Below are 12,346 nucleotides of genomic sequence, written 5' to 3'. Positions count from 1 at the left end.
TACAGGCCAATATCCCTGATGAACATAGATGCTAAAATCCTCAACAAATATTAGCAAATCGCATCCAGCAATATATTGAAAAGATCATACACCATGACCAAGTTGGATTTATTCCAGGGATGCAAGGCTGGTACAATAGTCACAAATCAATAAACGTGATACGTCACATAAACAAATTGAAAGGCAAAATTACATAATCATATCAATAGATGCAGAAAAAGCATTCAACAAAATTGAACATCCATTTTTTTTTTTTAACGTAATCAAAGAGCTTTATTTTCTAGAACGGAAATACTTCAGATCTAAACTTCCATTGCTAGTCAACAATTTTTCATCAGAGCCCAAGGTAGAAGACTGGGGGTGGAAGAGATAAAAAGGGCATAGAGAGACCACCAGGAACAGGTGAAGAGGGGTCACTTATTTCTCCTTTTCTCAATAGGTTACATATCAGGCCTGGTGGCAGGTTGGGAAATTACACTGCAAACAACAAAGCCTTAACTACAAAAAGAATGGCATCAAACCCTGAAAAAAAAAAGGGGAACCTCCTAGCTCATCTAAGAGAGCGGGGTAGCAATGGAAGAGTTAGGAGCCTCATGGAGGTATACCCAGGGGTAGTTCTTAATTTAAAAAATATATATATTTCCTTTTATTAAAAATGTGTCCTAAACTATGTGCCTTGTCGTATGTGCCTATAGGATGGTCTTGAGGTTGTAGGGAAGGCTGGCCAGGGGTCTTCCCAGAGCCACCCATGTGGTCTTAGAGATCTAAAAGGGCTAGGTGTTCCTCACCATGCCCATCCCAGAAGCTGGGCAAAGCTAAGCCTTCCAATTTTACAAACAACTTGGGGCCCCACAAAGAGAGAGAATTACAGGCCAATATCCCTGATGAACATAGATGCTAAAATCCTCAACAAATATTAGCAAATCGCATCCAGCAATATATTGAAAAGATCATACACCATGACCAAGTTGGATTTATTCCAGGGATGCAAGGCTGGTACAATTGTCACAAATCAATAAACGTGATACGTCACATAAACAAATTGAAAGGCAAAATTACATAATCATATCAATAGATGCAGAAAAAGCATTCAACAAAATTGAACATCCATTTTTAAAATATATAATTTTGATTGATGTTAGAGACGAAGGAAGAGGGAGAGAGATAGAAACAAATGATGAGAGAGAATCATTGATTGGCTGTCTCATGAGAATCTACCTGTAACCTGGGCATGTGCCCTGAGGGGAATCGACTGTGACCTCCTGGTTCACATGTCGATGTTCAACCACTGAGCCACTTGGCTGGGCAGGACTTTTTTTTTTTTTAATTCGGAGCCATTGGGTAATGACCAGCCGCTCTGTTCCTGGGCCTGTGGGTGTGGGAGCTCTCCTTTCACTGAGGGGACAATCTTTCACGTTCCTGGCTCTATCTGGGGGCTCAGTGCCCATTTTCTGTGTTCTCAGCACTAGAATCCCACTTGGAGGATAAACTAGGGTCTCTAGCCAGTCAGACCTGATGCCACCTCTCCAAGTCCAATGAAGATTGTGTGGCATCCATCAGTCTGGCTTTCAGTTCTCAATTATTTGCTTGCCCCTAGAAATTTCCTTGCTTTCTTGGAAGCTCAGTTGTGCATTAGCCTGTGTGTGTGTGTGGTGGTGGTTTTCCTGACTGTGATGGTTGTGATGCTGGCAACAGGCATATTCTATCAATACAGTTTTGCTAGGTTTTTGTATCCTAAGCAGTGTAGTCTGTGATGATGCTGCAGGCAGCATGCTGTGAGCGCACACATCAGTGCAGATGCCCCCTGCGCCGCCCACAGGCCCGCCCGCGGCTTCTGGAGGTTCTGAGACCCAGCAGCTCCTGGCGCCCAGCGGAGCAGGGCCGGCTGCTCCCTGTTCAGAGGCCCTTCCCGCTGCTCCACATCATCGATGGTTTCTAGTCCTTTGAGACTCTGCTTAGCCTTTCCTTTGTCAAAAGTTCTTTAAACTCCCTGCAGGTGTGATTGCTTATGCTCTCCACATGCATCAGAGCTGCATTTCGCTCTGTTTTCATTTGTTGGATAAATACATATTGAACACCTATCAGCCTCTCAGACCTTATTCTATATATTAATATATAACAGTTCATGCCCCTATTTTTATATTTATTTATTTTTTAAAAAGATTTTTAAGCCGAAACCGGTTTGGCTCAGTGGATAGAGCGTCGGCCTGCGGACTGAAAGGTCCCAGGTTCGATTCCGGTCAAGGGTATGTACCTGGGTTGCGGGCACATCCCCAGTGGGTGATGTGCAAGAGGCAGCTGATCGATGTTTCTCTCCCATAGATGTTTCTGACTATCTATCTCTCTCCCTTCCTCTCTGTAAAAAATCAATAAAATATATTTTAAAAAAATAAAAATAAATAAATAAATAAAAAGATTTTTAAAAGTATATATTTGTGTTGATTTCAGAGAGGAAGGGAGAGAGAGAACTAGAAACATCAATGATGTGATTGAATCATTGATTGGCTGCCTCCTGCACGCCCCCTACGGGTTGAGCCCACAACCTGGGCATGTGCCCTTCAGTCCACAGGCCAATGCTCTATCCACTGAGCAAAACCAGCTAAGGCAATGCCTCTATTTTTAAATAACTTTTTAAAGGAAAATATGTTTTTAGTGATTTTTAATTTATTTTTATTTTTTTAAAATTGATATATTTCTTTATTGATTTCAGAGAGAAAGGAAGAGGGAGAGAGAGATAGAAACATCAATGATAAGAGAACCCTCGATTGGATGCCTCCTGCACGCCCCACTGGGGATTGAGCCTGCAACTCAGGCTTGTGCCCCTGGCTGGAATCGAACCTGGGATCCCTCAGTCCGCAGGCAGACACTCTATCCACTAAGCCAAACTGGCTATGGTTGTTTTTAGTGATTTTATAGAGAGATAGAAACATTGGCGATGAAGGAGGAACATCATTGATCATCTGTCTCCTGCACTCCCCCTACTGGGGATGGAGCCTGAACCCCAGGCATGTGCCCTGATCAGGAATCGAACTGGGGACCTCTTGATTACTGGGTTAATGCTCAACCATGGAGCCACACCGGCTGGGCTAAATAATCTTTTTAAACACAGTGGATCACATATAAAATTCCACAGAATATAGATTATTGCTATTTGCATACTGGTAGTGTCTTGCCTAATGAATTAAAACATTTCCCAGAAGGATCTGTGTGATTAGAGGTGTGAATAGCCTATGATTAAATTGGTGATTTTGAGAGGTGCATACAACATATTTTTATGATGGCATTTCATGATGACTTTGTAGATTGACCCTGCAGTTCAGCACATTTTAAGGATTCTGAAGGATTAGGACACTTTAATATGCTTGGCTGTCTTCCTTACCCCTTATAGCTATATCTAGGAATAGACTTATTGTTTGTCACTTTTCTACTTACCTTTAGAACCCAACTTAAGGGTGTACTCCTTAGGATCACCTTTCTGGCCACACTTCTCTCTTAAGCCCATGGAAATCTTGCCTGCTATTCTGGCTTTTCTTTTTTTTTTTTCTTTTTAAAATTGTTTTATTGCTTAAAGTATTACAAAGAGTATTACATATGTCTCCTTTTTTCCCCTCCCTTAACAATCCCCCGGCCTCCCCTACCCCCCTGTGTCTTATGTCCATTGGTTATGCTTATATGCATGCATACAAGTCCTTCGGTTGATCTCTTACCCGCCTCCTTCCTGCCCCCCAACCCTCCCTGGCCTTCCCGCTGTAGTTTGACAGTCTGTTCGAGGCAGCTCTGCATCTGTATCTATTTTTGTTCATAAGTTTATAATGGTCTTTATTATCCATGAGTGAGTGAGATCATGTGGTGTTTTTCCTTCATTGACTGGCTTATTTCACTTAGCATAATGCTCTCCAGTTCCATCCATGCTGTTGCAAATGGTAAGAGTTCCTTCTTTTTTACAGCAGCATAGTATTCCATTGTGTAGATGTACCACTGTTTTCTAATCCACTCATCTACTGATGGGCACTTAGGTTGTTTCCAGATCTTAGCTATGGTGAATTGTGCTGCTATGAACATAGGGGTGCATATATCCTTTCTGATTGGTGTTTCTGGTTTCTTGGGATATATTCCTAGAAGTGGGATCACAGGGTCAAATGGGACTTCCATTTTTAGTTTTTTGAGGAAACTCCATACTGTCTTCCACAGTGGCTGCACCAGTCTGCATTCCCACCAGCAGTGCACAAGTGTTCCTTTTTCTCCACATCCTCTCCAGCACTTGTCGTTTGTGGATTTGTTGATGATAGCCATTCTGACAGGTGTGAGATGGTACCTCATTGCTGTTTTGATTTGCATCTCTCAGATGATTAGTGACCTTGAGCATGTTTTCATATGTCTCTTGGCTTTCTGAATGTCCTCTTTTGAAAGGTGTCTATTTAGGTCCTTTGCCCATTTTTTGATTGGATTGTTTATCTTCCTTTTGTTAAGTTGTATGAGTTCCCTATAAATGTTGGAGATTAGGCCCTTATCAGATATAACATTGGCAAATATGTTCTCCCATGCAGTGGGCTTTCTTGTTGTTTTGTTGATGGTTTCTTTTGCTGTGCAGAAGCTTTTTATTTTGATGTAGTCCCATTTGTTTATTTTCTCTTTAGTTTCCAATGCCCTAGAAGCTGTATTGGTGAAGAAATTGCTTCGGCATATGTCTGAGATTTTGTTGCCTTTGGATTCTTCTAGTATTTTTATGGTTTCCCGTCGTATATTTAAGTCCTTTATCCATTTTGAGTTTATTTTTGTGTATGGTGTAAGTTGGTGGTCTAGTTTCATTATCTTGCATGTATCCGTCCATTTTTCCCAACACCATTTATTGAAGAGACTATCTTGACTCCATTGTGTATTCTTGTCTCCTTTGTCAAATATTAATTGAGTATATTGGTTTGGGCCGATTTCTGGGCTCTCTATTCTATTCCATTGATCTATACGTCTGTTCTTGTGCCAAAACCAGGCAGTTTTGAGAACAGTGGCTTTGTAATACAGCTTGATATCTGGTATTGAGATCCCACCTACTTTGTTCTTTCTCAGGATCACTGCAGTGATTCGGGGTCTTTTTTTATTCCAGATGAATTTTTGGAGAGTTTGTTCTAGGCCTGTGAAATATGTTGTTGGTATTTTAATGGGAAGTGCATTGAATTTATAGATTGCTTTGGGTAGTATGGACATTTTAATGATGTTGATTCTACCAATCCAAGAACATGGTATGTTCTTCCATCTGGTTATGTCTTCCTCTATCTCTTGTTTCAATGTCCTGTAGTTTTCTGAGTAGAGGTCTTTTACCTCTTTAGTTAAGTTTATTCCTAGGTAGCTTAATTTTTATGGTGCGATGATAAATGGGATTGTTTTTTTAGTCTCTCTTTCTGTAAGTTCACTATTGGTGTATAGAAATGCCATAGATTTCTTGGCATTAATTTTTTATCCTGTTACATTGCCAAATTCATTTTTTAAGTCTAAATGTTTTTTGATGGAGTCTTTAGGTTTTTTTATGTATAATATCATGTCATCTGCAGATAAGGACAGTTTTACTTCTTCTTTTCCAACTTGGATGCCTTTTATTTCTTCTTCTTGTCTAATTGCATTGGCTAATACTTCCAGTACTATATCGAACAGGAGTGGTGAGAGTGGGCATCCTTGTCTTGTTCCTGTTCTTAGGGGAAATGGTGTTAGTTTTTGTCCATTGAGTATGATGTTGGCTGTGGGCTTGTCATATATGGCTTTTATTATGTTGAGGTATGATCCTTCTATTCCCACCTTGCTGAGAGTTTTTATCAAAAATGGGTGTTGGATTTTGACAAATGCTTTTTCTGCATCAATTGATATGACTATGTGATTTTTTACTTTCAATTTGTTTATGTGATGTATCACGTTTATTGATTTTTGGATATTGTACCATCCTTGCATCCCGGGGTAAATCCTACTTGGTCATGGTGTATGATCTTTCTGATGTACTGCTGGACCCGATTTGCTCAGATTTTGTTGAGGTTTTTGGCATCTATGTTCATGAGGGATATTGGCCTGTAATTCTCTTTCATTGTGTTGTCTTTATCTGGTTTTCGTATTAGGGTGATGCTGGCTTCATAGAATGAGCTTGGAAGTGTTCCTTCCTCTTGGATTTTTTGTAGTAGTCTGAGGAGGATAGGTTTTAGTTCTTCCTTGAATGTTTGGTAAAACTCCCCTGTGAAACCATCTGGTCCTAGGCTTTTGATGAACTAAGGACTGTACATCTGCTTTGTCCCTGACTGATATAAGAGCAACACCACCAATCAGGTGTCTACTGCTGGAAGCTTTTTGATGAATGCTTCAATTTCTTCCATAGTTATTGGCCTGTTGAGATTTTTAGATTCTTCCCGATTGAGTTTTGGAATGTTGTATTTTTTTAGGGATATGTCCATTTCCTCCAGGTTGTCTAATTTGTTGGAGTAGAGTTGTCCATAGTATTGTTTAACAATCATTTGTATTTCTGTGGAGTCTGTTGTTATTTAGCCTCTATCATTTCTGATTTTGTTTATTTGGGTCCTCTCTCTTTGCTTCTTGGTGAGCCTGGCTAGAGGTTCATCAATCTTGTTTATCCTTTCAAAGAACCATCTCTTGGTTTCATTGATTTTATGTATTGTTCTTTTGGTCTCTATGTCATTTATTTCTGCTCTAATCTTTATTATCTCCTTCTTTCTGCTCACTCTGGGCTTTTCTTGTTGCTCTCTTTCTAATTCTTTGAGTTGTAGAGTTAGATGATTTACTATCATTTTTTCTTGTTTTTTGAGATAGCCTGTAGAGCTATAAACTTCCCTCTCAGGATTGCTTTCATTGTGTCCCATAGGTTTTGGATTGTTGTGTTTTCATTGTCATTAGTTTCCAGAATGTTTTTTAATTTCTTCTTTGATCTCATTGGTAACCCAATCAATATTTAATAACATGCTATTAAGCTTCCAAGTGTTTGATATTTTGGGTTGTTTTTATTGTAGTTTATTTCTAATATTATGCCATCGTGGTCTGAGAAGATGCTTGGTATGATTTCAATCTTCTTGAATTTGGGGAGACTTTGTTTGTGACCCAATATGTGGTCTATTTTTGAATATGTCCCATGAGTCCTTGAGAAGAATGTATATTCTGTGGCTTTGGGGTGAAGTGTTCTGAAGATGTCAATTAAGTCCATCTGATCTAGTGAGTCATTTAGGATTGCTGTTTCTTTGCTGATTGTTTGTCTAGAGGATTTATCCAGTGATGTCATTGGTGTATTAAAGTCCCCTACTCTGATTGTATTGTTGTCGATCTCTCCTTTGATATCTTCCAGGAGTTTTTTATGTGTTTGGGTGCTCCTGCATTAGGTGCATATATGTTTACAGGGTTATATCTTCTTGTTGTATTGATCCCTTTAGTATTATGAAGTGGCCTTCCCTATCTCTTGTTATGGCCTTCACTTTGAGGTCTATTTTGTCCGATATAAGTATTGGTAACCCAGCTTTTTTTTCATTTCTATTTGCCTTAAAGATATTTTTCTATCGCTTCACTTTCAGTCTGTGTGAGTCCCTTCTTCTGAGGTGGGTCTCTTGTAGACTGCAAATGTATGGGTCATGTTTTTTTATCCATTCAGCCACTCAATGTCTTTTGGTTGGAGCATTTAGTCGTTTATGTTTAAAGTTATTATTGAAAGGTACTTGTTTGTAGCCATTTCTTTTTTTGTGTGGCTGTTTTCTTTCTGAGCTTTTTATTTCTTCTTTTTACACCAGTCCCTTTAGCATTTCTTGCATGGCTGGCTTGGTGGTGATAAACTCCCTTAGCCTTTTTTTGTCTGTGAAGCTTCTTATTTCCCCTTCAATTTTGAATGATAGCCTTGCTGGATAGAGTATTCTTGGATTCAGTCCTTTGCTTTGCATCACTTTAAATTTCCGTCCATTCTTTTCTGGCCTGATGTGTTTCTGTTGAGAAATCATTTGATAATCTAATGGGAGATCCCTTGAATGTAACTTTCCGTCTCTCTCTTGCAGCCTTTAATATTCTCTCTTTGTCCTGAACATTTGCCATGGTAATTATGATGTGTCTTAGTGTGGGTCTTTTTGGGTTCACCTTGTTTGGGACTGTCTGTGCTTGTGTGACTTTTTTCTTCCCCACCTCAGGGAAGTTTTCTGATATTATTTCTTCGAATAGGTTTTCTAACACTTGTTCCTCTTTCTGTTGTTCTGGCACCCCTATTATTCGTATTTTGTTTCATTTCACGTTGTCCCATAGCTCCCTTAGGCTCTCCTCCTGTCTTTTAATTTTTTTCTCCAATTGCTTTTCAGTTTGGGTGTGTTTTGTTTCCCTGTCTTCTAATTTGCTAATTTGGTCCTCCGCTTCGCCTAGTCTACTGTTGAAACTTTCAATGGTGTTTTTTATTGCAGCTATATCACTCTTCATTTCTTCTTGGTTCTTATATAATTTATTGATTTTTTCATCTGTTTCTTCTTTCTTCTTGCATAAGTTGTTGATTTTTCCCTCCATCCGGTTTATGCACTCTAGGACCCTTAATCTGAATTCTTTTTCTGACATGTTGCATGCCTCTGTCTCACTTAGCTGCTTCTCTGGCGAGTCCTCCTTTTCTTTCCTTTGGGTTTCTTTGTCTACCCATGTTTGATCGTACCGCCATATCTAGATGTTGAGTCGTTCAGTGGCTGCTCCTTGGGTGGCAGTGGCTCCTCGGGCTGCGGTTGCACTTCGGGCGGTTGTGGTAGCAGCTGCTCCTCAGTTGACAGCAGCTCCTCTGGTGGGTGCTGTTCACAGTTGTGGTGGCTCCTCTGGCTGGTGGGGGGAGGCTTCACACACAGCTGCTGTTCCTCAGACAGAGGGTGTTGTGATCAGGAGGCTGCTGTTCCTTGGATGGGGGCAGGCTACACAAGCAGCTGCTACTCCTTCCAATTGTTACTTTTAACCTCTTAATTGGCCTCAGGGCAAGGTGTTTTCCAATAGGGTGTGTCAACTGTCTTCCCCCCAGGCAAGGCAGATATCTATCCCCCCAGGCAAGGCAGATGTCTATGTGGCTGTGTGAGGGAATAACTGAGCTGAGGAGACTTGGGGTGTCTGCCTTCTGAGCTCTGTCCCCCGAGTCCCCAGTGCTGGCTTCTGTTCTCACAGCTCCAGTCCACTTCACCCTCCCTCTGCCAGAGCACAAGGTGGGTGGCTCCACAGGGAATGTTTGTGCCTTGGCCCTTTAAGAGGGTGCCTGAACTTTCAGCTGCCACTCCCTGGCAGACAGCACCCCACTGCTTTTCACAGCTTGATGTTATGTGGATACCTTCCTCAGTTTGGTGCTCTCTGCTGGGGAGCCCAGCTCAGGGATTAGATCCCAGAATTCTCAGTGGCACATCCCCCTCCTCCACCACCGGCTGAGATATCTCTGTGGGACTTCAGTTCCCCTCTGTGGGTCACGTCTCTGCCCCTCCTACCAGTCTCTATGCGGGCTTCACCTTCGGTCCTTGGGTATCAGGGTTCTCTCCTGTGAGTTTTCCGTTGATTATTCAGGAATCCTTCTCGTATTTCAGTTGTAATTTCATCTTGTTCCTGGGAGCATGACCATGCAGCATCCTCCTACTCTGCCGCCATCTATTCTGGCTTTTCTTCAGGGTTCCTGCCATCCTATCCTACATTTACCACATGGAACTAGAATTTTCTTTGGTACTACAAGGAACTCCTTGAGATCTGGCTAATTCTGTGCCCAGAAGTTAGAGAAAATGAAGGGCAGTAACTATTTGTTGTATGAATAAGTGGTTTGTTGACTGAGTACTTGGTTCTTCCATACCACCTGATCCTGCTTCTCCCACTCCTACCTCCATCATATTCTTTGAGGGTATATACTCACACACATCCTACTGTTCAAAACAAGACAACAGGCTCAAAATGGAGTCACTTATGCTAAGCCCTATGTCACCAAATCAAGTCTTAATTATAGTTTTGGCTCTCCTAGAAGTGAACTCTTACCTCAATGAGTCAGGCATTAGTTTGGTAATGTGCCTGATAGACCTCTTACTATCCCCTAAGGGAAGCCACCTTGCTATAACCAACCTGCTTTTCTGCCTGGTGTAATTTATTGTTTCTACTCTCCCTATAAGTCTTTCATTTTTGTACAGCTCCTTGAAGCTCCTTTCTGTCTACTAGTTTAGATGCTGCCAAATTCATGAATCATTGAGTAAAGCCAATGAGGACTTTAAAGTTTATTCAGTTAAATTTTGTTTTTTAATACTAGCTTGGAGTATACTTCTTGCTTTCCCAAATCTTTGCTGTTGCTTCCACGTTTATAATAATCCCTGCCTTCCTGGAATTGGGGAAAGGAAGACTAAACTCTTGACACCTGGGGAGTTGTAGGGTCCTAATATCTATAATAATAAAAGTGTAATATGCTAATTAGACTGGGGCTGGGAGAGAAGCCCAGGTCCCTGGGTGCCAGAGGGAAGCTCATGCCGGCAGCTGGGGAAGGAAGGCCTACTCTTTCATGAATTTCATGCATCTAGCCTCTAGTTTATTAATAACAACCAGTGGTTTCCAGGTCTAATATAAACTAATGAAAAAATGGAAAGATTCCCTAAGTGATGTGTAATGTTAAACAATGGACAGGAAATTGGATATTGTAAGTGGTAACAAATAAAAATGCAATTAATAGTAAATAACAACATACAATGTCAGTACTTGTTATTTTGTTAAAAAAATCCAACAACAAAAAAAATCCAACAACATCCTTTCCTCCTTAGCAATTACAAAAGCAAAACATATTTGAAGTAAATAGACATCCTTAATACTACCATTTAGCTATTTCTTATTATGTATAAATCCTTACAGTTGCTCGTATTCATGCCCCACTAAAATTAGATTATAAGCATTTGTGATGTCATCATAAAAATTTTGTAGTATATACTCTGTACTGTTTGCATAGTATTCTGTTGTATGATGTGCTGTTAACCATTCTCTGGTGTTGGCCATTTAAGTTGCTTTCATTTTTTTTTTTTTGCTTGCTGTCATCAATACTACCTCAGTGAGAGGTTTGTCTACAAATCTTTTTCACATTTCTCCAACTATAGATTTTTAGAAGGATTAAACTCAAAAGTAACACATATTTTAGAGATTCTTTTTTTAATTTAATTTTTAAAAAATTTTTAAAAATATATTTTATTGATTTTTTACAGAGAGGGAGAGAGATAGAGAGTTAGAAATATCGATGAGAGAGAAACATTGATCAGCTGCCTCCTGCACACCTCCTATTGGGGATGTGCCCGCAACCAAGGTACATGCCCTTGACCGGAATTGAATCTGGGACCTTTCAGTTCGCAGGCCGACGCTCTATCCACTGAGCCAAACCGGTTAGGGCTAAAGATTCTTTTTTTTAAATATATTTTTTTATTGATTTCAGAGAGCAAGGGAGAGGGCGAGAGAGGGAGAGAGATAGAAACATCAATGATGAAAGGGAATCATTGATTGGCTGCCTGCTGCATGCCCCCTCCTACTTGGGATTGAGCCCGCAACCCAGGCATATGCCCTTGACTGGAATTGAACCTTGGACCCTTCAGTCTGTAGGCCGATGTTCTATCCACAGAGCCAAACCAGCTAGGGCTAAAGATTCCTTTAAACATTTTTATTTTTCAAGTACAGTTTACATTCAACATTATTTTATATTAGTTTCTGGTGTACAGTATAGCAGTTAGATAAAGATTCTTGGTTCATATTTCCAATTTACTTTCCAAAAGAAGACAATTTGCTTGTTTTGGAGTTGTATTCTGAATTTCATATATAAATGGAATAATGCAGCGTCCTCTTTTGTGCCTGATTAAACAATATCTGTGATATTCATCCAGTTTGTTGTATTTATTAGTAATTATTTTCTTTCTTTTTAAAAAAAATTCTTTACAGGTTTGAATGTTTTTTAAAAAATATATATTTTATTGATTTTTTACAGAGAGGAAAGGAGAGGGATAGAGAGTTAGAAACATTGATCAGCTGCCTCCTGCACACCCCCTATTGGGGATGCACCAGCAACCAAGGTACAAGCCCTTGACCGGAATAGAACCTGGGACCCTTCAGTCCTCAGGCCTATGCTCTATCCACTGAGCCAAACCCATTGGAGCTTTTTATTTATTTATTTTTGTTAATCCTCACCCGAGAATATTTTTCCATTGATCTTTTAGAGAAAGTGGAAGAGAGAGGAAAAGAGAGAAACATCAGAGTGAGAGAACCACATCCATTGGCTGCCTCCCGCATGCCCTGGCCGGGAGAATGCCTGCAACCAAGGTGCGTGTCCTGGACCAGAATCAAACCTGGGACCCTTCAGTCTGCGGATCGACGCTCTAGC

This window comes from Myotis yumanensis, unplaced genomic scaffold, assembly GCF_028538775.1.
Source record: "Myotis yumanensis isolate MYYU_CA2020_CCGP unplaced genomic scaffold, mMyoYum1.0.hap1 SCAF_8, whole genome shotgun sequence".
Taxonomy (NCBI): domain Eukaryota; kingdom Metazoa; phylum Chordata; class Mammalia; order Chiroptera; family Vespertilionidae; genus Myotis; species Myotis yumanensis.
This window is presented reverse-complemented; position numbering follows the sequence as displayed.